The sequence below is a fragment of the Pongo pygmaeus genome, chromosome 15 (assembly GCF_028885625.2).
Source record: "Pongo pygmaeus isolate AG05252 chromosome 15, NHGRI_mPonPyg2-v2.0_pri, whole genome shotgun sequence".
Lineage (NCBI taxonomy): Eukaryota > Metazoa > Chordata > Mammalia > Primates > Hominidae > Pongo > Pongo pygmaeus.
In genome coordinates this window covers 64,271,625-64,298,380 of record NC_072388.2, presented here as the reverse complement: position 1 = coordinate 64,298,380, position 26,756 = coordinate 64,271,625, and the positions used below count along the sequence as shown (strand labels likewise).

Genomic DNA, 26,756 nt, shown 5'->3' with positions numbered 1-26,756 from the left:
TTTACCAGAACCTAACCAACTGGGCTTTTAAATTGCCTAACCTACTAGGGTTTTATAGTGCCTAACCAACCGGAGGGAAGGGAAATACCCAACTCCAGCCCCATCTATCCTTTGACAGGAAAAAAGAGACAGTTACTCAACTCAGGCTCACAGTTGGTAGAGGGCAGAGGGATGAGGGGGAAAGTTCTATAGTCCTGAGATCTAATTACAGGACTATAGAACTTTCCCCCTCATCCCTCTACCCTTACCACCACATCAATACAGCTCTTGTACAACACAGGATTACAACTTAAAAACCTGCAAGCCTCAGACCCCATTTAAGGATTCTTTACAAAAACCCAAAGACAACAGGGCAGATAAAAGCAAGGACACTAGAAGAAATTTTAGCTTCTAATAGTGATGGCGGTGGCTTTCTGGTACATGGAGGGCACAGGGAGAGGCGGACAGACCCCCTCCCTCAACAGCTCGCCGCCCTCCGTGCAGCACAGTCAAGCAGAGAAGGGACCGATGCAGAGCTGAGGTTGAGCTTCAGGGGCCTGAGGCAGGAAGTGGGAGCGGTGCCCACTTCAGGGACCGGCTAGTGACACAGCCACTGCGCCCACCCCACTGAGAGTGCCAGGTTCCTGGGCCTCAGGAGGAGGCTCTGTGCAGGGCTGCCCGGGGCTACATCCCCAGGGTCCACCCCACATCAGGCGAACGCTGAGCCTGCCACTCCCAACAGCCAGGCCGGACAGTTATCTGCTCTGCCTGGGCCACTGAAGCGCCAGGGCAACTGGGGTAGCTCCCAGCGATGTCACCTCTGCCCCGGATCCCAGCCCAGGTCCAGCAAGGATCTGGAGCCCCTGCCTCAAGCTGAAAGGGGGCGGAGCCAGGGCTGCATGCTCCACAGTACCAGTGGGAGCCAGGAGCAGGCAGCAGCCCAAGCCACCCAAGCTTGGGTGGTAGACCCAGGCCTCCATGTGCTCTTGGGGACTGGAAACAGGCAGGAGCCCTGTCCCCCAACCCCATACAGCTGCAGCTACCCAAGTCAGGGTTGTGGACCCAGGCCTCCGTGTGCTCTTGGGGGCTCTGGAAGGCCCCCCCTGCCTTTGCAGGCTCGGAAATGCCTGTTCCCGCTGCCACTTCCCGCACCGGCTCCAATCTGGCAGGTTCTCAGAGCGGGGTTGGAGCCAAGCCTGGACACCATCACAGCCCAACAGGATATGCGCATGCTCAGGCCCTACCGCCTAGGCCCTCTCTGGGGAAGCTGAGGTGGAGAGCTGCTCCATGCTGGCGGGCAGGTGCTCCTTGGCGCAAGCAGCCTGGGAACCATGGAAAGTGGCAGGAGGCAGACAGGCTCCTGGGTGGAAGAGGGCAGGTCCCCAGGCAGACCCCACCTTCAGGCCAGGGAGGGCCTGAAGGTTGGGGACCGGGCTGCCAGACCCGCAGACTGCAGTGGGGGCTTGTGGTGCCTTTTCCAGCCCACCCATGGCCACCGATGTACCAATTGACACACACTTCCTCCCCGCTGAGGTCCATAAAAGCCCCGGGATCAGCCAGAGCAGGGCAGAGGCCAGAGAGACAGCCAGATGACCAGCTGCAGAGAGGAGCTATCCTCTCTGCTGAGAGCTGGGAAGTCAATGGGGACCTGCCTGCAGAGAGGAGCCACTCACTCCAGGGCCTCCTCTCTGCTGAGACCTGAACACTGGACGAGACAACCTGCCTACAGAGAGGGGCTGCCCTCTGCAGCTCTCCTCTGAGCTGTTCTAACACTCAATAAAGCTTCTCTTTGTCTTGCTCACCCTCCACTTGTCTGCATACATAATTCTTCCTGGACACAGGACAAGAACTCGGGCAAACGCGCCACCGGCCACAGAGGTTTCTAGACAGAAAAGCAACACCTTAAAGATCCCGTAACATTTGCCTCTGATACCATAGCCAGAAGAAACACTAAACACAGCCTGACTTCTAAACAGATAAAACATAAAACCTCACACTAAAGGCCTATTTACCTCAGTTCCTTTTACCTGATACATTCTGTCTGGCTATGAAAAAAAATTATGAGGCACTATAAAGGCAAAAAATACAATCTGAAGAAACAAAGCAAGCCTCGAAAACAGACTCAGATGTGGCAGGAATTTTTACCAGGAATTATCAAATTATCACCAGAAATTTTTATATATATATGTTTTGAGACAGTGTCTCACTGTTACCCAGTCTGGAGTACAGTGGTGATCCACAGCTCACTGTAGCCTTGAACTCCTAGGCACAAACAATCTTCCTGCCACAGCTTCCCAAGCAAGTAGGACTACAGGTGCATGCCACCACCATGCCCAGCTAAGTCCTTTTTTCTAAGACCGGCCTGGGCAACATTGGAGACCCTGTTTCTACGATTTTTTTTTTTAATTGCCAGGCATGGTGGCACACACCTATAGTCCTGGCTACTTGAGAAGCTGAGGAGAATCACTTGAGCCTAGGAGTTCAAGGCTGCAGCGAGTTATGATCACACCACTACTGCACTCCAGCCAGGGTGACCGAGTGAGATCCTGTGGAAAGAAAAGAAGAGTAAAGAGAAGGAAAAAACAGTGAAGGGGGGAGGTGAGGAAGGGGAGTGTACAAATCAATAACACTGTGACAGGAAAGAATGTCTTTAGTAAGAAACGCCAAACCTGGAAGTTCAGAGAACACCAAGCAAGATAAACACCAAAATATTTACATAGACAAATGATAGTGAAGCTGCAGAAAATAAGACAAAGAGAAAACTAAATCAAAAGCAAAATTTTAGTTTTTTCCTTATTAACTTTAAGACCAATACGATATCTCGAAAGAAGAGGTAAAGAAAAAAATCAACACACACACAAAACATCTTATCTACAGAGAAATAAAGATAAGAATTAGATCAAACTTTCTCTTCAGAAACCATGCAAGCAAAAAGAGTGAAATTAAATATTTAGCGTTAAAAAAAAAAAAAAAAAATCCAACCTTTCGGGCGGAACCGCCATCTTCCAGTAATTCGCCAAAAGGACGAACACAAAGGAAAAGAAGAGGCACCTGATATATGTTCTCTAGGCATTTTGGTAAACATAGAGTTGTTCCTTTGGCCACATGTATGTGAATCTATAAGAAAGGTAATATTGTAGACATCAAGGGAATGGGTACTGTTCAAAAAGGAATGCTCCACGAGTGTTATCATGGCAAAACTGGAAGAGTCTGCAGTGTTACCCAACATGCTGTTGGCACTTTAAGCAAGTTGTAAACAAACACATTACTCAGCATGCTGTTGGTATTGTAAACAACTTGTAAACAAACACATTAAGGGCAAGATTCTTGCCAAGAGAATTAATGTGCGTATTGAGCACATTAAGCACTCTAAGAGCCAAGATAGCTTCCTGAAACACGTAAAGGAAAATGATCAGAAAAAGAAAGAAGCCAAAGAGAAAGGTACCTGGGTTCTACTGAAGCACCAGCCTGCTCCATCCAGGTAAGCACACTTTGTGAGAACCAATGGGAAGGAGCCTGAGCTGCTGGAAACTACTCCCTGTGAATTCATAGCATAACAGGTGTTAAAAAAAAAAAATAAAAGACCTCTAGACTGGCTGGGCACGGTGGCTCACACCTGTAATCCCAGCACTTTGGGAGGCTGAGGCGGGCAGACCATGAGGTCAGGAGTTCGAGACCAGCCTGGCCAACATAGTGAAACCCCGTCTCTACTAAAAATACAAAAAATTAGCTGAGTGTGGTGGTGGGCGCCTGTAATTCCAGCTACTCAGGAGGCTGAGGCAGGAGAATGGCTTGAACCCGGGAGGTGGAGGTTGCAGTGAGCCAAGATCACACCACTGCACTCTAGCCCGGGCGACAGTGTGAAACTCTGTCTCAAAAAAGAAAAAAGAAAAGAAATACAAAAAATTAGCCAGGCGTGGTGGCGTGCACCTGTAGTCCCAGCTACTTAGGAGGCTGAGGCAGGAGAATCACTTGAACCTAGGAGGCAGTGGTTGCAGTGAGCCAAGATCGTGCCACTGCACTCCAGCCTGGGTAACAGAATGAGACTCCATCTCAAAAAAATAAAATAAAATAAGACCTCTGGACTGTTAAAAAAATAAAATAAAATAAAATAAAATACCAAACTAGAATGCCTATAGAATCCCAGCAAAATTATCCTCCAAAAGTGAAGAAATAAAGACCTTCTCAAATAAAAACTGGGAGAAATGAAACCCAATAAACATGACTTGCAAGAAATGTTAACAGAAGTTATTCAGAAAGAAGGAAAATTATATAGATCAGAAATATGGATTACAAAAAGAAAGACTGTAGAGAAAAAAATAAAGGTAAAACTAAATCTTTTGTGTTTTCTGATCCTTAATTCATCTAACAGATAACAACTTGTTCAAAATAATAATAGCAACAATATATTTAGTGACTGTAAATTATGGAAAAGTAAAACAAATAAAAGTAATGTTATAAGGAATGGGAAAAAGGAACTGACAATACTAAGTTGTAAGGTATTTGCACTACCCATGAAGTGGTATATAGTGTTATTTAAAAAGTGAACTTGGATCAGTTTAACTGTGTAATTATTGCAAACTCTAGGGCAACCACTAAAAAATAATTTTATTTTATTCTTTTTTTTTGAGACAGAGTCTTGCTCTGTCGCCCAGACTAGGGCACAGTAGTGCGATCTTGGCTCACTGCAACCTCCACCTCCTGGGTTCAAGAAATTCTCCTGCCTCAGCCCCCTGAGTAGCTGGGATTACAGGCATGCACCAGCACACCTGGCTAACTTTTGTATTTTTAGTAGAGACAGGGTTTCACCATGTTGGCCAGGCTAGTCTTTTGGCCAGGCTAGTCTTGAACTCCTGACCTCAGGTGATCCACCCGCCTTGGCCTCCCAAAGTGCTGGGATTACAGGCGTGAGCCACCATGCTCAGCCTAAAAGATAATTTTAAATTAAGTATAATTTATATTTTAAAACAGGAGACAAAATGGAATTATATAAAACGCTCAATTACAATGAAGAAGGCAGAGACAAAGTGAAAGACAAAAAAAGAAAGAACAAGGACAATGAGTAGAAAACACATTAATCCAACTATATCAATAATTACTTTAAACATCTGTGGTCTAAATACCCCAGTTAAAAGACACATGCTGTCAAGAGTAAGTCAAACAACAAGACCCTACTATATGCTGTCTACAAAAATCCCACTCTAAATATAAAGATGAAGACAGATTAAAAGTAAAGGGATGGAGAAAGGCTATGCTAAACCTAATCAAAAGAAACCTGGAATGGCTATAAAAATTTCAGAAAGAGCAAGCTTCAGGCCAAGAAAAATTATCAGTGATAGAGGAGTATTACATAATAACAGATGGTCAATCTGTTATTATTCACCAAGAAGACATAATTATCACCAAGAAGACATAATTATCTTTATATGTATATACCTAACAACAGAGTGTCAAAATACATAAGGTATAATAAAAACTGATAGAACTACAAGGAGAAACACATGAATTCAATATTATAGACGGAGTTTCAACAACCCTCTATCAGTAATTGACAGAAGCAGAAAATCAGGAAGGTATCATAGAACTGATGACACCATCAATCAACTGGATCTAACTGACATTTATAGAACACTTCATCCAGCAACAGCAGTATACACATTCTTCTCAAATCCACAGGGAACATTTCACAAAGAGAGACTACAAAATACACCTTAACAAATTTTAAAGAATAGACACCATACAAATAGACACATCACAATGGAATTAAATTAGTTAAACAAAAACATAGCTGGAAAATCTCAAAATATTTGGAGATGTTTAAACAGCTCACTTATAAATAACTCATAGGTCAAAAAAATAGTCTTGAGAAGTTATAAAATATTTTAAACTAAATTTACATGAAAATAAAACACCAAAATTTATGGCTGGGCACAGTGGCTCATGCATGTAATCCCAGCACTTTGGGAGGCTAAGGCAGGAGGATCACTTGAGGCTAGGAGCTCTAGACCAGCCTGGGCAACTTAATGAGACCCCATTTCATAAATAAGTAAGTAAATAAATGTGGGATGCAGCAAAGCAGGACTAAGAGATTAATTTTTAGCATTCAATGTATATGTTAAAAAAGAAGGTAAAATTAATCATCTAAGCTTTTAATTTAGGAAACTAGAAAATGAACAAATTAAATCCAAAGGAAGCAGAAGGAAATAATAAAAATCAGAGCAAAATTGAAAACAGGAAAACAAAGAAAATCAACAAGACTCAAAGCTGGTTCTATGCCCTTAAATTTGACAACTTAGGTGAAATGGACCAATCCGTTAAAAGACACAATCTACCAAAATTCACACAAGAAGAAACAAATAATCTGAATAAGCCTAAATCAGTTTTTTAAAACTGAATAAATAATAATCTTCCAAAACAGAAAGCAACACACTGAAGATAATTCATTCATGAATTCTATCAAATATTTAAGGAACAGATGATACCAATATTCTACAATCTGTAGAAGCAGAGTGAGCACTTCTAACTCATTCTCAGAGGCCAACATTACCCCGATAATAAGCCCAGGCAACAGCCTTACAAGAAAGGAAAATTACAGAACAATATCTTTCATGAACACAGAGACAAATGTTCTCAAAAATCTCAGCAAATCACATTATACACCACAACCAAGTAGAGTATATTCCAAGTATGCAAGGTAGGTTCAGCATCTAAAAGTCAATTAATGTAATCCAGGAAACAGAAAAAAAAATCATACAATCAGATCATATCAATAGATGCATTAAAAGTATTTGATAAAATTCTACATCAGTTAATAATTACATGTTCTCAGCAAACTAGAAATAGAGGAGGATTTCCTCCACTTGATAAATAAAATTTACAAAAAACTTACAGCAAAAACACCATACCTAATGGTAAGAAACCAGATCCTTTCCCTGTAGGATCAGGAACAAGGCAAGGACTTCCCTTCTTACCACTCCTATTCAACATCATAGTGGACATCCTAGCTAATGCAGTAAGACAAGAAAAGGACATAAAAGGTACACAAATTGGGAAGAAAGAAATAAAACTCTCTGTTTGCAGATGACATGATCATCTATGTAAAAAAAAAAAAAAAAAACCCCAAAGTACTGACCAACAAACTCCTGGAAATAATAAGCGATTACTACAGATTGTAAGATAAAAGGGGGAGATATTTGGGAACTCTCTGTAAGAAATTACAATTTCTCTGTAAACCTAAAACTGCCCTAAGAAATAAAATCTATTTTTAAAAAACTCCAATTAAACAACTTTCATAGTAATACATTAATCCAGTATAGGTGCTTAAGAAAAAAATATGTGGTCAACACGGTTTTCCTCCTTTGTTTCCTTTTTTCCCCAGTGGGGCTGCAGGGGTGGCTGGGGGAGCCGGGGAGAATCTCTCTAACTTCTCAAGCATCTTTGAGTCCAATAAAACACAACATGGAAAGTGAAGACTATACATCATAAAAGTGAATAATTCAAACACATCCATACCATCTTTTTTGATCTTTACCAACTCATAATTCTCTGAAACTAGAAAATATTTCTTATAAGTTGGAGGAACCTTATTTTCTTGGTAATATAAGTATACCAACTCCAAAACCTAAAATGAGAAGGAAAAGTACAAGGAACAGAGTTTAATCCAAGCTTGGATGATCAGCCACCATGGCCCCAGGAATGAAGAAAAAAAGAAAATCTTCCCAACAATCATCAAAATAGCCCACACCAAAAGGTCAAGTTATTTTCTGAGTAACTCCTTAACATTCTCTTCTTTAACATTAAGAAAATATATTAGCCAGGCACGGTGGCTCACTCCTGTAATCCCAGCACTTTGGGAGGCTGAGGTGGGGAATTGCTTGAGCACAGGAGTTCAAGATCAGCCTGGGCAACATGGCAAAACTCCATCTCTACAAAAAAAGCAAAAAATTAGCCAGGCATGGTGGTGTGCACCTGCAATCGCAGCAACTCAGGAGGCTGAGGTGGGAGAATCACCTGAGCCAAGGAGGTCAAGGTTGCAGTGAGCCGTGACTGCGCCAATGCACTCCAGCCTGGGCAATAGAGTGAGGCCCTGTCTCAAAAAAATTAATAAAGAAAGAAAGATAAAAAATTCTCCTACTCTTTTAATTGACTAGAATAGAAATGTGAATAGAAATATGATAGAGGTATATCTTTTTATTATTGTAATTATAATGTCTATTTAATTTCTATATTCTGTTTTAACACATTTTATTTCAGGTATTGCTGGAGTGTTACTGTTAATTCTATATTCTAATGTATCTTCTAAAATTAATTAAATACATTACCATTCTTACAACATCTAGTGAGAGTCTCTGAATTGCCCAAATATCCACTATGAAAACACTTAGTACAATTTGTGTGCGATGGAAGGGCTACATACAGGAAGATCCTTAAGTTAAGTGGTGAGACAATCCTATCTCCCCCTGGTATATGGTTTTGAATTTCTTCCATATGGAATGAATAAAAATCCCTCTTTTCTCCTACTTCAGTAACTTTTGTCCAGATCTACAAACACTGGTTCAATCTGTATTTATACTTATCATCAATATGTAGTCATTGTTCATTTGTAACTTCAAAGAACAAGCACATACACGACCACAGAGGGTTTTGGTAGTACCAAAGAATTTTTCAGTGCCCACAATATCTCTGTGAAGTAATTATTACATACTTCCAACATGATTCAAACAAAGAATTCAAATACAATACTACAGTGACCTATTTAAAACACAAAGAAAATTCAATAGCACATGATTCACTTACACCTAGAATTCTAACACCATGCTCCACCTCACAGTACTATTACCATTCTCTAGTAAGAATTTTTCTAAAATCTCTTGACCACAAGAATGACATGACAGACAAACATGGGCAATGAAGGGGGAAGGGGAACCACATTCTCATATTCACTTCAGGAAAGGTTATTTCATTTTGTGAACTCAGCCTGAGCGTGCAGCATTTTTCTAACTTTAAGTGACCTGAAGAATGCTCTTCTTCCAAATACACTATTCAAGCTGAAAAACAAAATGGTAAGTCAGAGAGATCAGGGCAAACATCATGTTTACCTAATGTCTTCATTAATTAGCTTCACCCAAATAAACAAAACAAATTAATTTACGCAAGCTACATTCACAAGTTATAGCCTATCTGATTAGCACTTAAAGCATTTTCTATTCCCTTTTTGTGACTCCAACAAGACTAATATTAATACGGTATGTAGCAGGCACTCAGTAATTATAAAACTTTAGAATCTGAGAACTAGAAATGTCTTAAAGATCATTTGGTTTACTCTTCTCTTCCTCAGGCCTCAAATTTTATCTATGAGGAAATCGAAACCAACCCAATAGTCCCACAGACAGTCCTTTTGGCACAAAAAGTATCAAAGAACTGAAACCAGATCACCCCACCAGATGCCAGACCCCTCATTCATCATTATTGCTTCCTTGCCCCTCCCAAGTTTCTGTTTTCTTACACATTGTTATAATCTATGTCTTCCCTGCCATAAACCCTGGTTTTATTCAGTCAGGGAGATGGAATTGAGACCGAGCTCCCATCTTCTCAGCTGCCGCACCTGATTAAAGCCTTCTTCCTTGGCAATACTCATTGTCTCAGTGATTGGCTTTCTATGCAGCAAGCAGCAGGACCTAGACTGAACTCCTGGTGTATCAGTTAACAAACTAATAGCTGAAGAAGACAATAACTTTCTTAAGCTAGTTATTAACAGAGCAGAACTAAGGTACTCTGACTTCCAGATTGGTTTTCTTTCTACTATACCATGCTGTTGTCAAGATCTCTGAAGAACCTAAGATTTTACCCTACATGCAAGCTAACATCAGTCTGCCATAGTTTCATGGACACTGAGAGCAAACACTGTACCTACATACAGTTTGGACACTGAAGACTGAAACTACATGTCCCCTACACTGAGTTGAATAAGTGTCCTCCCAAAATGTATAACTGCTGGAAATAGAGTCTATGCAGATATAATCAAGTTGGTATAATGTCATTCTGGATTAGGATGGACCCTAATACGTGACTGGAATCCTTATAAGAAGGACATTTGAACACAAACACACACAGAGGGAAGATGTCATGTGAATACTGAGGTAGAGATTGGAGTTATGCTACCAAAAGTCAAGAAATACCAAGGATTTCTGGCATCAACCATAAGCTAAAAGAAGAAGGAAAGGATTCTTACCTAGAGCCTTCAGAGAGAGTGTGGCCCTGCCAACACCTTGATTTCAGACTGCTAACCTCCAAAACTGTGAAAGAATAAATTTCTGTTATATTAAGCCACGCAGTTCACAGTGCTTTGTTATAGCAGCCCTAGAAAACTTATACACTCACACACACAGCTTTCTAGGTACACTAACATGACTTTACCAGTCCACTGTCTTAATTAGCATAACTGCTATTCTAGGAAGTAGCAGAAATATAATGTGATTTTGATTGTTCATTACAGACCTTCTGGAAAGACCCATCAACTCTTTGGCAGTTTTCAAAAGTTTTCTAGGAGACAGCAGAAATATAATATGATTGTTCATTACAGACCTTCTGGAAAGACCCATCAATTCTTCGGCGGTTTTCAAAATCTTACTGTTTCCACCAAACCTAAACTGTTTTATCATGATACCTACCCAATCCTAATCAAGCCTCATCGCCACCACTGAAAGATCCAACTTAAACCAAACTTCAAATTCTCAAATTTTGACCTCTCTAAGACCCTACCAAAGTTTTTTTTAGGTGTTCTCCCTTACCACAATAAGCAATTAACTCAGCTTTGTTTTATCAATAGGATGTGTTAGTGGTATCCGGTAAGCTAGCATCAGATAATCCTGGCAGAAGTTATGACACTCCTAGATCAGAAACCAAGAACAGTTTACTACTCACAACAATAGCATAGACAGAGTACCATATTTTGTACTGGTTCCTCAAGCTCTAATTCCTAAAAGCCAATGAAAGGAAAACCAAGTGCACATACTGTGGGTTGCATTACAGGACAAGAAAACCTGAGCTTAATGAAACTCCAATCTTTAAAAGGAGCTACAAGCAAATATGCCCAACCTTTTTCCCTAGAGGGATTATCTTAATTACCCTGGACAGCAAAGAAAGTGCCATCTGTCCTAATGGAAGCACTATTTCTATCTTCCTAGGCTGTTTGCTAAACAGATTTCTTTGAAAAAGATAGCCCCCAACAAAAGCTATCAGTACTCTGCTCAGCGAATGTGCAGAAACAGAAGAGATCCATAGATTGAAGAGAAATCTCTCTCAATACCTATTTCCTTTGTCCTAAGAGAATAAAAAGATTCTTAGAGAATCAAGACAAAATTGGTACAATACAATGAGAAGATGTTTCCAGAGAAAACATACAGAACAAAAAGGTGTACTTTCTTCTCTCAAAAATCTGTATAAACTAAAACCACTTCAGCTGAGTCACAATCTTATAATAAGCCTATATATCAAATATCCAAAAGTAAATACTTATATGTTTGGATCCTATTTTCATTTCAAAATGTTCCATTTCTAGAAAAGTATCTCAAACAAGTTTTTATTTTTATTTTATTATTCTTTAACTTTAAAATAAAATGCTATTTTTTTATTATTTTTTGACTGTTTCTCACAGTGAATCAAGTTTTATCAATAATTTCCAAGGCCTGGCAGTGTTCATGAAATAAAAGAGACTAGCAGTTTTAAACTTTACCAATTATACCTGACTTTAATGTGGACCTTAACGCCTTTTTTTAAAATAAGAAAATAAAGACCCAAGAGCTGAGATGGTAAGCTTTTACTCATACAGCTATCTAGAGACATTGCAGTGTAGAGTTCATTTTACTCATCATTCTCTCTCTCTCTTTATCCTGGGATCATTGCTTAACCTAATGGGTGGAATAAAGTCAAATTATTCAATTTAATATTATTTACAAAAACTCAGTTTTTGTTTATTTCTTTTACAGTTAATTTTAAATTAAACAGGCTACTATTTAAACGGTACAAGATAGAATCTCAATTTTCAAATATGAAAAAAATATGCTGATATTGAATATATAGCTAGAAAAATCTAAATTTTTTTATTTTGTAACAACCTCAAAATATTTTATGTGAATTAAAGTATATTAAATTTAAATTTAAATATGGCTTTTATTTTCATAAATACTTTACATATTGACCTTAGAATTGTGGTTTAAAATCTAAATACCCTAAAATCCTGAAGAAATCATGACTTCTGAGCACAGCATTATCTTTGACTCTGTGTTGCACTTGCCCGTTGAACAGATAACTATTCTCTTTCAGAAATATCTCTGAAATGCTCTGACTCTGCCTAAAACGTTTTGTCTATTTAAGAAATGTTCTCTGACCGGGCACAGTGCCTCACATCTATAATCCCAGCACTTCAGGAGGCTGAGGTGGGCAGACCGCTGAGCCAAGAAGTTTGAGACCAGCCTAGCCAACATGGCGAAACCCCATCTCTTCTAAAAATACAAAAATTAGCTGGGCGTGGTGACGCACATCTGTAATCCCAGCTATTTGGGAGTCTGAGGCATGAGAACTGTTTAAACCCAGGAAGTGAAGGTTGCAGTGAGTGGAAATTGAGCCACTGCACTCCAGCCTGAGTGGCAGATAGAGATTCTTGTCTCAAAAAAAAAAAAAGAAATGAAAGGAAAATAAGGTTTTAAAAAAATGTTTTCTGAGAACACAATACAGCAGGCCACTTATCTATAGAGATACTATGAAAGTTACATAATTCATCTAAAAATGTTCAGAAACAAGAAAACAATTTAAAGTTGCAGTAAGTCTTTTAGTGTCCAAGCTTAGAAGCTAGAGTCTAAACCATCCACCATTTTCTGAGTCAGAGCATAATACTTTCTCAAGACCTTTTTATTTCTATAACAAATAATGAACTAGTTTCCTTATAAATATTCAAATAGGGTTTCAAGCTACTTTTTGAGGTCATTAATTTCCCCAAGGCAGAAAGACAGTTTCTATCACTTTCATCCTACATATTCATTCAAGAAAGTTTACATTGACTTTTCCATGCCCAACCTTTACCCTCAAGTATGTTTTTAATATAGAATTCTAATTTACCTGACTCTTCTAGATGACTTTTGAAGCTACCTATATGAGGCTTGACGTTATTAATCTACCTGTATATTTCTCATCTACTGAGGGAAGAGAGAGACCCTCTCATATTGTTTTATATGGTTTTATACTCAGTACCTGTTTTAAGAAAAAAAAACAAGGAAGTGAAATCAAAGACAGGCAGTCCGGCGCCAGGCCCAAAACCAGGCCTGGGCCTGCCTGGCCTAAACCTAGTAGTTAAAAATCAACTCATGACTTAGAACCCGATGTTACCCATAGATTTCAGGCACTGTATTGTGAAACTCCCTGCTCTGTTCTGTTTCACTCTGACCACCAGTGCATGCAGCCCCTATCACGTACCCCCTGCTTGCTCAAATCAATCACAACCCTTTCATGTGAAATCTTTAATGTTGTGAGCCTTTAAAAGGGACAGAAATTGTGCACTCGGAGAGCTCAGATTTTAAGGCAGTAGCTTGCCGATGCTCCCAGCTGAATAAAGCCCTTCCTTCTACAACTCAGTGTCTGAGAGGTTTTGTCTGCAGCTCGTCCTGCTACACTACCACTATATTCAAGAAGGCTACCTAGTATCTCCAAAATCAGGGAACACCACAAGTTCCAATAGATCCCCTTTCTAATAATTTTACATCATTTCTCTTTCTATACTCAAAATGACCATAAATTGCAAGTTTCTTCCCCTAGCCACAATGTCTGTTAAATTGTGTTCTCATTATGTTTTAATAACATTTTTAAAAAGAAATGCAACCACAGCCTAAAAGGCAATAGTTAAATCATCACAGTGCTTTAACATTAGCAACAACAAAAAGTAATTTCTATTAGTAAAAAATATATGCGGTCAGGGGATGAAGAAAGGTTGATTAATGGGTACAAACATACACTTAGAAGAAATAAGACCTGGTGTTCAATAGATCAATAGGGTGATTATAGTTAACCTTACTTAGTTGACTGTTCATTTCAAAATAGCTAGGGAAGAGAATAATTCAAATTTTCTTAATATAAAGAAAAAATGAATATTTAAGTTAATGGATATTCCAATTACCCTAATTTTATTACATAAAGGTATCAAATTATCACATGTACCCTGAAAATAAATATGTACACCTAACATGCATCAATGCAAAAAAAATTTTTTTTTTTTTTTTTGAGACGGAGTCTCGCTCTGTCACCAGACTAGAGTGCAATGGCACGATCTCGGCTCACCGCAACCTCTGCCTCCTGGGTTCAAGTGATTCTCTTGCCTCGGCCTCCCAAGTAGCTGGGACTACAGACGTGCACCACCACACCCAGCTAATTTTCGTATTTTTAGTAGAGATGAGGTTTCATCATGTTGGCCAGGATGGTCTCGATCTCTTGACCTCATGATCCGCCCGCCTCAGCCTCCCAACCAAAGTGCTGCGATTACAGGTTTGAGCCACCACGCCCCGCCAAATTTTTTAAAGAACATAGAGTCACATTTTTTTTTTAATGTACGATTGCAGCAGTTTTATGATCATCAAAAACTAGAAACAGCCTAAATATCCATAAACAGGTAAACGAATAAACTAATTATGGTATATCCATAAAGTGGAACACTAATCAGCAATAAAAAAGAACAAACTACTGATACACAACTACTGATGCACACAGCAACATGAATAAACCTCAAACATATTATTCTAAGTCATAGAAGCCAGGATTTAAAAACTACATATTAGATGATTCCAATTAAATGACATATTGGAAAAGGCAAATTATAGGGATAGAAAGCAGATCAGTGATTGCTAGGGATTGAGGTATAAGGAGAGGTTAACTACAAATAGGCAACATGAGCAAATTTGGAAGGTTCAGAGAATGTTTTAATTGTGGCGATATATATTTGTCAAAATTAATAGAATGAACACTAAAAATAAATAAAAATGTTAATGTAGGACTGAAATCTGGACAAGAATACCTTTAAAAGCCAGCTACTAAAAATGTCAGAAATGTTTAAGATGAGTTGCTTATTTTTAGCACCAAATATGCCACACAACGATGCCAAAAGTTCAGTGTACTGCATTCAACCACAATTTGTTTTATCCAGCCCCATAATTTAAAGTACAAAACTATTTAAAAGGAAGTAAAATATTTTCAATTTATGCAGTGAATATTGTATATAGTAGGCAGTAAGAAAATGTTTCTTAACTAATACACAATTCAACAGAGTTTAGACTGACTTGGCCTTTCTGCTTTACTGGTACATAACATGTAGCTTTAACCACAAAATTATCTATTTCTCAAAATATTAACATATAATTAGAACAAGGAAGTGCTGTCCACAAAATACACTAACCTGAATTTGTCCAGTTAATCAACAAAGGCAATAAATCACTTTATCTTGAACAAAAAGACCATTAGGGTCATGGATGTCCTCTGAGCAAAAGCAGCAACCTGAAACAAAATAAAAATATATGAAATTCAGCCCTACTCAAGCTTCAGTTAGCATTATTATATAATTTTTTAAATGCCTTTAACTTTTCTTTATGTAGCCAGTCATAACATGCAAATTCACTTATTTTGTACATTGACTTATTCTGTAAGTAGCACTTTCCAAATGTCGACAAAAAATGGGTTTTCATTTTGCAAATTATACCCAAACTCAGTAACACTCAGTGGCTTAATTTGCTTCATAGTTCAACTTAAAATAAGTTAGTGCTCATATAACTTGCTTTGTGAATATAAAATTCTTTAACTTTGTCTATCTTTTAACATAAAAGGCATTCAGAAGTGTACCTCTTTTCAGACCAAAGCTCAAAATCTTTTGTATTTCCCCTCGATTTTGTATGACACCTCGGTTAGCTCTATAACCTAGTTTCTTACTATCTTCTACGCAAACTTCCACTAAAGCCAATTTAATTTTGCTTTCTTTCCATAGAACAATTTGTTTATTCTCAGCTGTCGCCCTGCAATACAACATTCCTTTTTTTAAAAAACAGGGATTTTTTTCTCCTTTATCAATAAATGCATATCCATCAACTTTCTCAAAATCCAGCCCCTCTATACCTCCCTGCCTGAGAGCTGACATAATCATTCTATACTCCATTAATCTTCACTAGAATATTTTGCTGCCTTATACATGCACCATCTCATGCAGTCTTTTGATCAGGGACCCTTCTCCTACTTCATTTGTTGCTGCCTCTCCTTCATCCAGTATCATGTTTGGCACACAGTTAGTAATCAATATGATTAACTGAAAAGTGAAATGGCCTTAATAAAGATTCGCACATCAAATGTTCACTGAGTGTGTAATATGCGCAAGTCACCAAGTACAAAAACCCAAGAACAGTACAAAGACACAACACATTCTATAGAAATGTGTCTTTCTGCCACTCGCTTTACTCTTATATCAACAACATGAGATTTTTCTCTGATTGACATTATTAATTGTGAGAAGCAGTTTTTCTCCAATGACATCAAAGTCTACTAAAAACAATTTTAGGCAATTACAACTAATATAAAAGCAATATCACCAACTTAAACTCCTCCCACCACAAAGGTAATACAACTATTTACTTTTTTTTAAAGATTTTAAAATTTATTTTGTTTTACTTTATTGTAGAGACTGGGTCTCGCTATGTTGCCCAGGCTGTATCAAACTCCTGGGCTCAAGTAATCCTCGTGCCTCAGCCTTCCAAAGTGCTGGGATTGCAAACATAAGCCACCATGCCCAGCTTGTATAATGCTTTATTATTTACATTATCTCATACATCTATTTGAAGAAGGCAGAGTCAACTACTCCCAAAGCCCATAAACGTACAATTACTAAATAGCCATCAAGTCTAAAATCAGCGAAGGTTTATTGTAATTCTTTCCTGTAACTTCACCCAAAAGTCTTTGCCAAACTCCTCAATAATCCAACAGTGTGAAATGTATGCTTCCAGCCATTATGGAATAACTGGTAACAGATTTACCCTCAGATGGTAAGCAACTGCAAGACCAGACAAAATGCATGACAGTTTCCAGACAGCGAACAACAATTAGTGTAGATGTGTGTTCCCTGAAACAAGAAAACAAACTAGATAAGGCCTATGACCACCCTGGCTTTCTGCCTAGAGACATGTTCTAGACACTATTGCCAACAGGGAAATTCAAAGCAGAATACAGCAGTCTTGCTAACTTGAAAAGAACGGAGTTTGGAACAGTGAAGGTGGCAAGAATTACTAGAATGATATACCAGAAAGGAGAAACTTAAGCAGAAAAAAGCTACAGACATGTACATTGGGGTCCACTTGAGTCATCAACTAAATACTAATCTACACATGCTTAGGGTGAAGTTCCATAAAGTCAGACAAAAAACATCCGCCAGGAGCTATAATATGAACAACTCCGGGCTGACACCGAGCTCGGAGACATCTGAGTTCCATCCAGCCACAGTAGAGACATCTCTTTACACTCTAGGCCATAGGTACAGGCCTCAGGAGGGCTAAATTTGCCCTAGAATAAAGATTACTCTATAATGATCCCAACAGAGCTTAAAAACAAGCCATGAAAGGAGAATCTGATCCTCAATTTAACATCTGTAACCAACAGCCAGAATGGAAAAGTCTCACAATTCATGAAGCATAAAATATTCAGAAGGGTTTTGCCTCAGTAGTGGGGAAAATTAAATTAAGTGGTTACACTTAACAAAGATTAAAAGCAATACCTAAAAGTTTAAAAACGCTTTCAAACAACTTCAATACAGACCAGGAAAAAGTTCAAAAATATCCGCAGGCACCAGGGCTGGTGGTACGCACCTGTAGTCCCAACTACTCGAGAGGCTGCAACAGAAGGATCACTTGAGCCCAAGAGCTTAATACTGCCATGAGCTATGATCATGCTACTGCACTATTGCCCAGGTAACAGAGCAAGACCCCATCTCTTAAAAAAAAAGAATATAGGAATATAAAAATGTCCAGCACCCAACAAGGCACAATTTACAATGTCTTATTTTACATGCCTGATATGCATCAATTAATTAACAAGCAGGTTAAAAAAACTAAGGCAAGAAAATAGAGCCAGAAGGAGAGCTATCAATCAATCAAAACCAACCCAGAAATGACAGGGTTGATAGAACTAGGAGACTTAGGACATTAAAAGTTATTATATATCTGTTCCATATGTACTAAAAGCCAGAAGAAAGGTTAAGTATATTAAGACACAGATAAAAAAGAGCCAAGTTGAACATCTAGATATAAAAACTAGAATGTTGGAAGTCCTCTACCTGACAAACCTGTTGAATTATGAAGTTTTTTTGTCTGATGGATTCAGGCCCTACTCCTAGCCATGTGTGAGCTCTAAGTGTTGTATTATTCCCTCAATTCCTTTTTGGTGGTTCTTCCGCGGCTTCCTATAGTTTCCTTACAGGCATGTATTGATCAGTAGTCAATTGAATTCTTGAAAGGAATTTCTACAGATCTGTGAAGTTCTGTCTCTTGCAACTTTCTCCTCTCTCATACTCTACCTTGTGAACTCTAGCTGCCTTGGCCCCCCCAATCTCCCAGCTAGCTCTACCTCTTCAATACAGAGAAATCTCTAGGTTCCTCCTGGGTTCCACTGCTTTGTTCCATCCCTACAAACCCTCTCTAGGCGGGAGCTAGAGCAACCGCATGATCTCGCCTAATTTGTTTCCCATCCCTTGGGGATCAATGTCTTTTGCTGCTTGATGGCAAACGTCTTGAGAACTGTTGTTTCATTATTTCGTCCCATTCTTTAGTTGTCTTGGGTGGAAAGACCATCCCTATTAGCCCATCTTACCTGGAAACACTGTATTTTAAAGGGGGACTACGAACTTAATTAACTTTGTAACAGTACTGAATGCTGAAATTTTCTAAAAATTAGATGTATTCAATAAATACCACTTATATGTCAATAAGTTATCCTAAAGCAAAGAAGCATAAATAGGATCTAAGAATGAGAAGGAACTCATATGAAAACAAAATATTACCATAGGAGAAACTAAAGGTATTTAAGAAACGCATATCATTGACAGGAATGGGGGAGAGAGAAATTCTAGGCAGAAAATGGCAGGTCCCCAGCAAAACCTCATCCTCAAGCCAAAAAGCCTGTAACCATGGCCCAAAGTGAGAACTTATATCTCTGTTTTCCAGCTCAAATGCTGCCTTTTCCTAAACCACCCAGGGCCCTGCTCCATCCCATCCTGTGCCTATAAAAACCCCAGACTCAGCTGGTAGACAAGACTATGGCTAGATATTGGAGAGAGGTGGCTTGACTTCAGAAGGACAGCTTGATGGCATTATTACAGAGAAGAATCTTGCCAGAGATGGCTGAACTTCCCAGAGGAAGATTACCTACCCACCCTGTCCCCTTTTCAGCTTCCATTTCCACTAAGAGTCCCTTTCATTTCCAATAAAATCCCCTGCATTTACCATCCTTCAATTCATTCATGCAACCTCATTTTTCCTGGGCGCCAGACAAGAGCTCAGGAGCCACAAGTGTGGATACAAAAGGCTTTCACAGTGGCCCTTTGCCCTCACTGGCAGAGGGCAGCCACTTCACAAAAAAAAGGCAAAGGGTCCACTGAGCTGTTAACACTTAAGCTGTCCACGGACAGCAGAGCTAAAAGAGCACTGTAACACACCCTCTGGAGCTTCAATAGTCACAGGCACCCGCTCCTGGACACTGCTGTGGGGCCTGCAGAGAGTTCACTCCTGCTGTGGCTAAAGCATCCGGCCGTTCCGGCACCCACTCATATGCACACTCCCTCCTGCGAGGGGTAGAACTCAGTGGGTCTGAGTGAGTGGAGGTTGAGCCCTCTGGCGCCAAAGCAGCCAGCTGGTTTCAGGACTCATTCACTCCAATTCCCACACCCGTTCACTTGAGCATTCCCTTCCACAAGAGTTAAGAGTGGTGGGCTGGGGCCAGGTGCGGTGGCTCATGCCTGTAATCCCAGCACTTTGGGAGGCTGAGGCGGGCAGATCACGAGGTCAGGAGATCAAGACCATCCTGGCTAACACGGTGAAACCCCGCATCTAATAAAAATACAAAAAATTAGCGGGGCACAGTGGCGGGCGCCTGTAGTCTCAGCTACTCGGGAGGCTGAGGCAGGAGAATGGCATGAACCCAGGTGGCGGAGCTTGCAGTGAGCACCACTGCACTCTAGCCTGGCCGACAGAGCGAGACTCCGTCTCAAAAAAAAAAAAAAAAAAAAAAAAAAAGGGTGGAAGGGTGGAAGGGTGGTGGGCTGGGTAAACAAGGCACCCCTGTTGCAAGTCCCACAAAGGAGTCAGGGAAATATCCTGCTTCATTACGTAATAGAAAAAAATGATTAACCACGAAAGTTTACCTTCATGATAGGTGAATATCAACAGCATCCAAAGAATAAACAATATCCAGTAATCAGCAATAATAAAAACCCAACGTAAGAAAAACCCCATTTTAGAAAAGATACAAACTGAAAGATTTCTCTGAGAAAAAGAAATATACCTGAAAAGATACAACCAAAAGTGCAGCATATAATATCATATCCACGTCAAATATATGGAAGAAATTATTCACTGAAGAAGAAATGCTATACTTGCTTATCATTAGTGGCACTAGAATTCAGTCGAACGTTACAAGATCTGCTGTAGGCTAACTGAACATGAACATAATAAAGGAAGAGAAGTAAAACGATAAGTAGAAGTCTTCAGGAGAAACAGAATACCTATAGAACTAAATAAACATCTTAAGTTATCTCCATGATAGAAAAAAGAAAGCATAAAGAAAGAAAAATGTTAAGACTTTAAAATAAAGAAGTATAAAAAAAGAGGCTAAGGAATCACAGGTTTTATTTTCAATCTGTAATGTTGAACAGAGTCAGTCATTTTTACCCACACCGTTAGGAAGAAAGAAGACTGTGAGCTAAACTGAAGGTACCCTAGGTGAGGAAAGAAAAAGAGCAAATGGTCCATTGAGTCTCATCTTCAAAGAAATACATCTTGTTCTAAAAAAGAAAACCACACACACATGCATACATATACACACAAAATCACATATGAAATGAAGAAGAAACCAAAGTCATGGGAAAACATGTTTAACAGATGACAAAAATAAACTCTATCAGTGGTGAAACTGGTCATTTTTAAGAAAAAGAGAAAAGTACTGTGTTGATAATAAAAGGGCTATTTACCCATAAAAAGTGAAAGCTATAAACATGTTTTAAAAGCTAAGTATGACTCAGGCACTACTGAGTCTCGTAACACTGATGGTCCTAAGGCCATTCTAGGTTTCCCCAAAACTGGACTTCAAACAGGGAGATGCTTCAACCAAGAAAGTGAGCTTTCCACAGTGAAATAGGGTAAGGCAGGGGTGACGACAGCCTAGAAGAGGCTGCTCACTATGAAGAATTTTACTATTGAAAATTTATCAACCTAAATATAGTATGGGGTATGCTGCTCATGGCTAAGATAAAAAAGCAGTAAGGCAGGACCTCAATGTCTTCTAGCTATGGGCCAATGTTAAGAGAGAAAACACAAGAAGGATGAAAGCCTCAGAGGAGAAAAGCACACTGACAATGGTATATTGCTTCCTTTCCTTCTCCTTTCTCTGTAGTGTTGATATTGATATTCTAAGTGACTCCAATATATCAATGGAAGCTACATTCTTTCTGTTTTGGCAAAAAGAAAAATACTTAAGGTAGGTGATACATACTAACAAAAACTAGAGACTAAAATGGATTCTAGGAATAAGTGAAAAAAAGGAAAAAGTCTGTTTTGTCCACTATTTCAACAAAAACGAATTCATCAATGTAAGACTGTCAAAGTCATATTTATTGGTAAGCAAATGTTTCCTATAATTATTCAGACAATTAACATTACTTTACAGTAAAATAAGTTATAACTAATTTATTCACTACTCTCCTTCCTTTGGTGAAGTTGTCTGCATCATCAACATAAACTAGTACTAAATCAACTATATTAAATTTTGTCTAGTTTCTTACCAATTAAAAGGATCTATTTATTTATTCATAGTGGTCTAAGTAAATCTGTCCTAAATTTGTAAGTTCTGTTTGACATTACAAAATCAATTCCTTTGTTTTCTTCCTCCTTCTCAAACCAGGCTAATATGCCAAAAATCACTAAAACAATTTAAGTGATTTCTGTCATCCTTAATTCATAAATTCATTCATATAAATAGCTGTGTAAAATCACCTAAAATAAAAAATAATCTGAAAATTATAAAGGAAAATCGTATCAGTATCTATTACAGTCCAGATGCTTTTATAGTCATTATCCTTTCAGTTAGTCTGAATTAAGAAGGCAAAATACCAAAATTTCTGTTACAATACCATCACGCTTTCTAAATTCCCATGGGACACAGTTTGAATTTCTAAATCCTTTTCAACTTCCTATACATTGTAACTGGTTATTTTTCCCACCCCATCCCCAAAAGATTGGGCACACCATGAGAACAGAGCTTGTGTCTATTCACCTTTATATCCCTCTTAGTGGTTTCTAGCACACTACCTTAACACATATTATACTTAATATTTTCTACTCACCAATATCTCTTCTACTTATCTCACAAGGATACTGCAAGGATCAAATAGTACAATATTTATGAGTACTGTGCTTAAAATATTGTGCGGATATCAGATGTATTTTATTTCATTATTGTCTATGATTATTCTAAATCCTAGCTGGCAAGTAGCAATATGCTATAGGGAATGAGAACAGAACAACCTATCCTCCTGATAAGGATGAGTTTGATGGTGGCTCCATTGCCTCCTTTATTCCGCCCCCCATTCAATAGGTTCTAGACTCACTTACTCATGACCAAAGCTTTCATCACCCCCTGCCCGCATCATCCCAGCACTCTTCACCACACCACAAACATCATCTGGCGTTTTTATGGTTTCTAGTACCAGCTCCGCTTCCAGCTCCCAATCTATAGTTCATAACCATTGGATATTCTGGCTACTATCTCTAAGCTATCTCTTAATGGGTAAGATAAAGAGGTAGAATCAACAGGTCAGGGGTCTTATGACCTAACACTATCCCTGTGATACTGAATAAATCATGTCTGTTTCTGTGCCTTTATAAAAATACCAATATAAATATGTCACACTGCCTTAGTTGCACTAATTTAGGTAAGATATGAGGAGCCCAGGATCCGGTTATCGTGCCTTTCAAGAAACACATTCTGGCATTGAGAAACTAATCCTGAAATAGAAACGAAGAGGCTTAGTACTAGTCCCAGCTCTAAACAGCAATTTACTATGTGATCTCAGAAATAACATATCATTATCCCTAGACTTCTAGATATTCTCCTATAATGAAGGAATTGGAATAAATTTTAAAGGTCTCCTCCAGATCTAAAATTCTGAGATGAAAAGCCTATACTGCCATCTTCCAGGGGCCATCAGAATTTTTCAGCTTGTATTTCAATTGACCTTACCACTTGCTACTAAACATGCCAAAAACATTCTAATAATTCAACCAGACAAGATACCATTTTAAAAAATGTATGTATTTGAAAAAATGGTATCTTGTCTGGTTGAAGAAAAAAAATTTTCAGAAGAAAAATTTTTTTTAATCTTTTAATTTAATCTATTATCAAAACATTCCTTTCCAATCCAAAAAGTCCTGTTCCTTCATTATTATAAAATAAAGGTATTTTCCTATAACTCTTCAACATAAAATGTACAATCATTACATTGCACCTTGATTTACTGGAAACTAAAAAATGCAGCTTATATTCACCAAGTTTAGTAACAAACTCAAAATTTACTTTCTTTTGGGTTTTTTTTTTTTTTTTTTTGAGACAGAGTCTCATTCACTGTCACCCAGGCTGTAGTGCAGTGTGGGACATCAGCTCACTGCAACCTCTGCCTCCCAGGAGCAAGTGACTCTTCTGCCTCAGCCTCCTAAGTAGCTGGGATTACAGGCATGCACCACCACGCCCTGCTAATTTTTTGTATTTTTAGTAGAGACCAGATTTCACCACCCAGAAGGGAAAAACATGAAAAAAAATAAAGGTTACAAGATTTATAGGATAGCATAGAGAAAATTTTCAGATTATAAGAGTTGAAGAAAGAGAAGAGACAGACAAAGGGGCAGAACGTTTATTTAAAGAAACAATAGCAGAGTCGGGTGTGGTGGTATGTGCCTGTAGTCCCAGTTACTCAGGAAGCTGAGGCTGGAGGATTGCTTGAGCACAGGAGTTCGAGTCCAGCTTGGGCAACATGGCAAAACTCTGCCTGAAAAGTAAGGAAAGGGAAACAGAGAAAGACCCTGTCTTTACAAAAAAAAAAAGAGAGGGTGAGGGGCAGGCTCCCACTGGTCAGAGATGTAACAACAATTTGAGCTTCATTAAGCATATTAATTGCAATGAATGAAAATCTAAACATGTTTTAAAAAAAAAAAAAAAAAAGCCCTAAAACATCTTCACAGGTTTAGATGTAACAATTTCAGTATCTTGAAAACTGGTAAATAAAAATAAAGAATCAAGTATTTATCCTGGCTTTCCTTGTGAATTATACTATTTAATAACCAAACAGTGATGAAGAAAATATTCTATGGAAGTATGCTAAGTAATAAATTAAAAAGAAATGATTTAGAATATCACTATCACTATTTTGCAACCTCCAATGAATTAATCCATCTAAGTAGTGAGTATCAATGGCTGCTAACGTCACAAAGAGAGTCATCCAAACAGCCAAGTGCCTTTCTGATGACACACTTCCTATTGCCTTGCCAAAGGGATCACACCTAATTAGGATCAAACCTCTGAATCCAGCTGAAAATCTACAGGGCATACAGAGAACAGAGTAAAGTGTTAAACTGCACTATTAGTATGCAATCAGCAGAATGCAAACTGTGGGAAACTCTACAAGGCAAACAGCCCAGGGTTCAATAGCTAACTTGTAAGAAAAAGAGACAGATGAGAGGGGGGATCTGTAGATTAAAAGGCTTAAAAGACATACCAAATTCAAAATATATATATATACGTAGTATTACAGTGTCTAAGGATATAGTATCACTTGGGTGATAAAACCAATGAACAGCATTATTTCAATAAATGATAGTTGTTACCTATTTAAAAATGTGAAGTTGTACTAGGTGACCATCCCAATTCTTTGCACATGATTATAGTGCTAATTATTTGAATATGAAAGGTTTTCTAGCTGGGCACAGTCGCTCACACCTGTAATCCCAACACTTTGGGAGGCCAAGGCAGGGGGATAACCTGAGACTAGGAGTTCAAATCAGCCTGGGCAAAACAGTGAGACTCTGTTTCTACTTTTTAAAAAATAAAAAATAAAGGTTTTCTGTGCTCCAGTCACTTTTCATACAAATCCTTGAGACTTAAAAAAAATCTAATAGAGAAAACATTAGACAGTATTTATATAAGTTTATTTGACCAGTAATTAGACCAAATGCCTTATAAAGTAGACACACATTCAGTTTCTTTGTATGTCTTCCATTTTATTTCTTAAGTTAACATACAGTAAAACAGACTTTTGGGAGGAAGTAGGAGTATACAGTTCTATGAATTTCAACACATGTATATCCATACTCAGGATACAGAACAGTTCTATCACCCCAAAAACTCCCTCATGCTATCTCTCCATAGTCACACACCCTCCCCACCCATAACCCCAGGTACCTTAGTCAATTTTGTGCTGCCATAACAGAATACCTGAGAGAGGGCAATTTATAAACAACAGAAATTTGTTTCTCACAGCTCTGGAGGCTGGTAAGTCCAAGATCAAGGCACCAGCATCTGGTGAGGATCTTTCTGGCTGTAAACACTCATGGTGAAAGGTGGAGGACAAAAGGAGACAAATGTTACATCCTCACATGGCAGAAAAGCAGAAGAGAGCAAGCCCTTTTTATTCTTTTATTTATCGATGAGAGGGAGTTTCGCTCTGTCTCCCAGGCTGTAGTGCAGTGGCGTGATCTCACCTCACTGCATCCTCTGCCTCGCAGGTTTAGGCAATTCTCTGCCTCAGCCTCCCGAGTAGCTGGGATTACAAGCGCCCACCACCACGCCCATCTAATTTTTTTTTGTATTTTTAGTAGAGACAGGGTTTCACCATCTTGGCCTGGTTGATCTTGAACTCCTGACCTCATGATCCACCCACCTCGGCCTCTCAAAGTGCTGGGATTACAGGCATGAGCCACCATGTCCGGCCGCAAGCCCTTTTTTATAACAACATTAATCCATTTGTGAGGGCTCCCCCATATGAACCAATACATACACCTTCCATTGGGCCCCTCTCCCAACACTGTTGCATTGGTGATTAAGTTTCAACATGAATTTTCAGAGGAGACAAAAACATCCAAACCATAGCACTGGACAACCAGTACACATTCTCTATCACTACAGTTTAATATTTTTGAAAATATCATGTAAATGGAATCAGGAGACTAGCTTTTTTAAAAAAGTATAATGTCTTCGAGATTCCTCCAAATTGTTACACCACATGTATCAACAGTTCATTCCTTTTTATAATTGGTACATCATCCATTGTATGATGTACCATAGTTTGTCCATTCACACATTAATATTTGTCTATGTGTACATTACCATTTGGGTTGTTTCCAGTTTTTGGCAATTATGAACAGAGCATTACTGGTTTTTGCAGGAACATGTTTCATTTCCTTGGGTAAATACTTGGGAGTGGGACTGCCAGCTCATATGGTAACTTT

At 38.7% G+C, this 26,756-nt stretch overlaps 1 protein-coding gene across 7 annotated transcripts in view; it reads right to left on the bottom strand.

Annotated features, from left to right (window-relative positions):
* FUT8 (fucosyltransferase 8) overlaps window positions 1-26,756 on the bottom strand; it is a 456,741-nt gene that overhangs the window by 274,700 nt on the left and 155,285 nt on the right. For 5 of the 7 annotated variants that reach the window (XM_054449587.2, XM_054449583.2, XM_054449582.2 and 2 more), the window contains 2 exons: window positions 15,416-15,513; window positions 10,211-10,274 (listed from right to left, as the gene is read on the bottom strand). The gene's annotated coding sequence lies outside the window, so the exon portion shown is untranslated. Of the gene's footprint in view, window positions 1-8,922; window positions 9,027-10,210; window positions 10,275-15,415; window positions 15,514-26,756 lie in introns of all 7 variants that reach the window. The other 2 variants (XM_063651682.1, XM_063651679.1) reach the window with 2 other exon arrangements.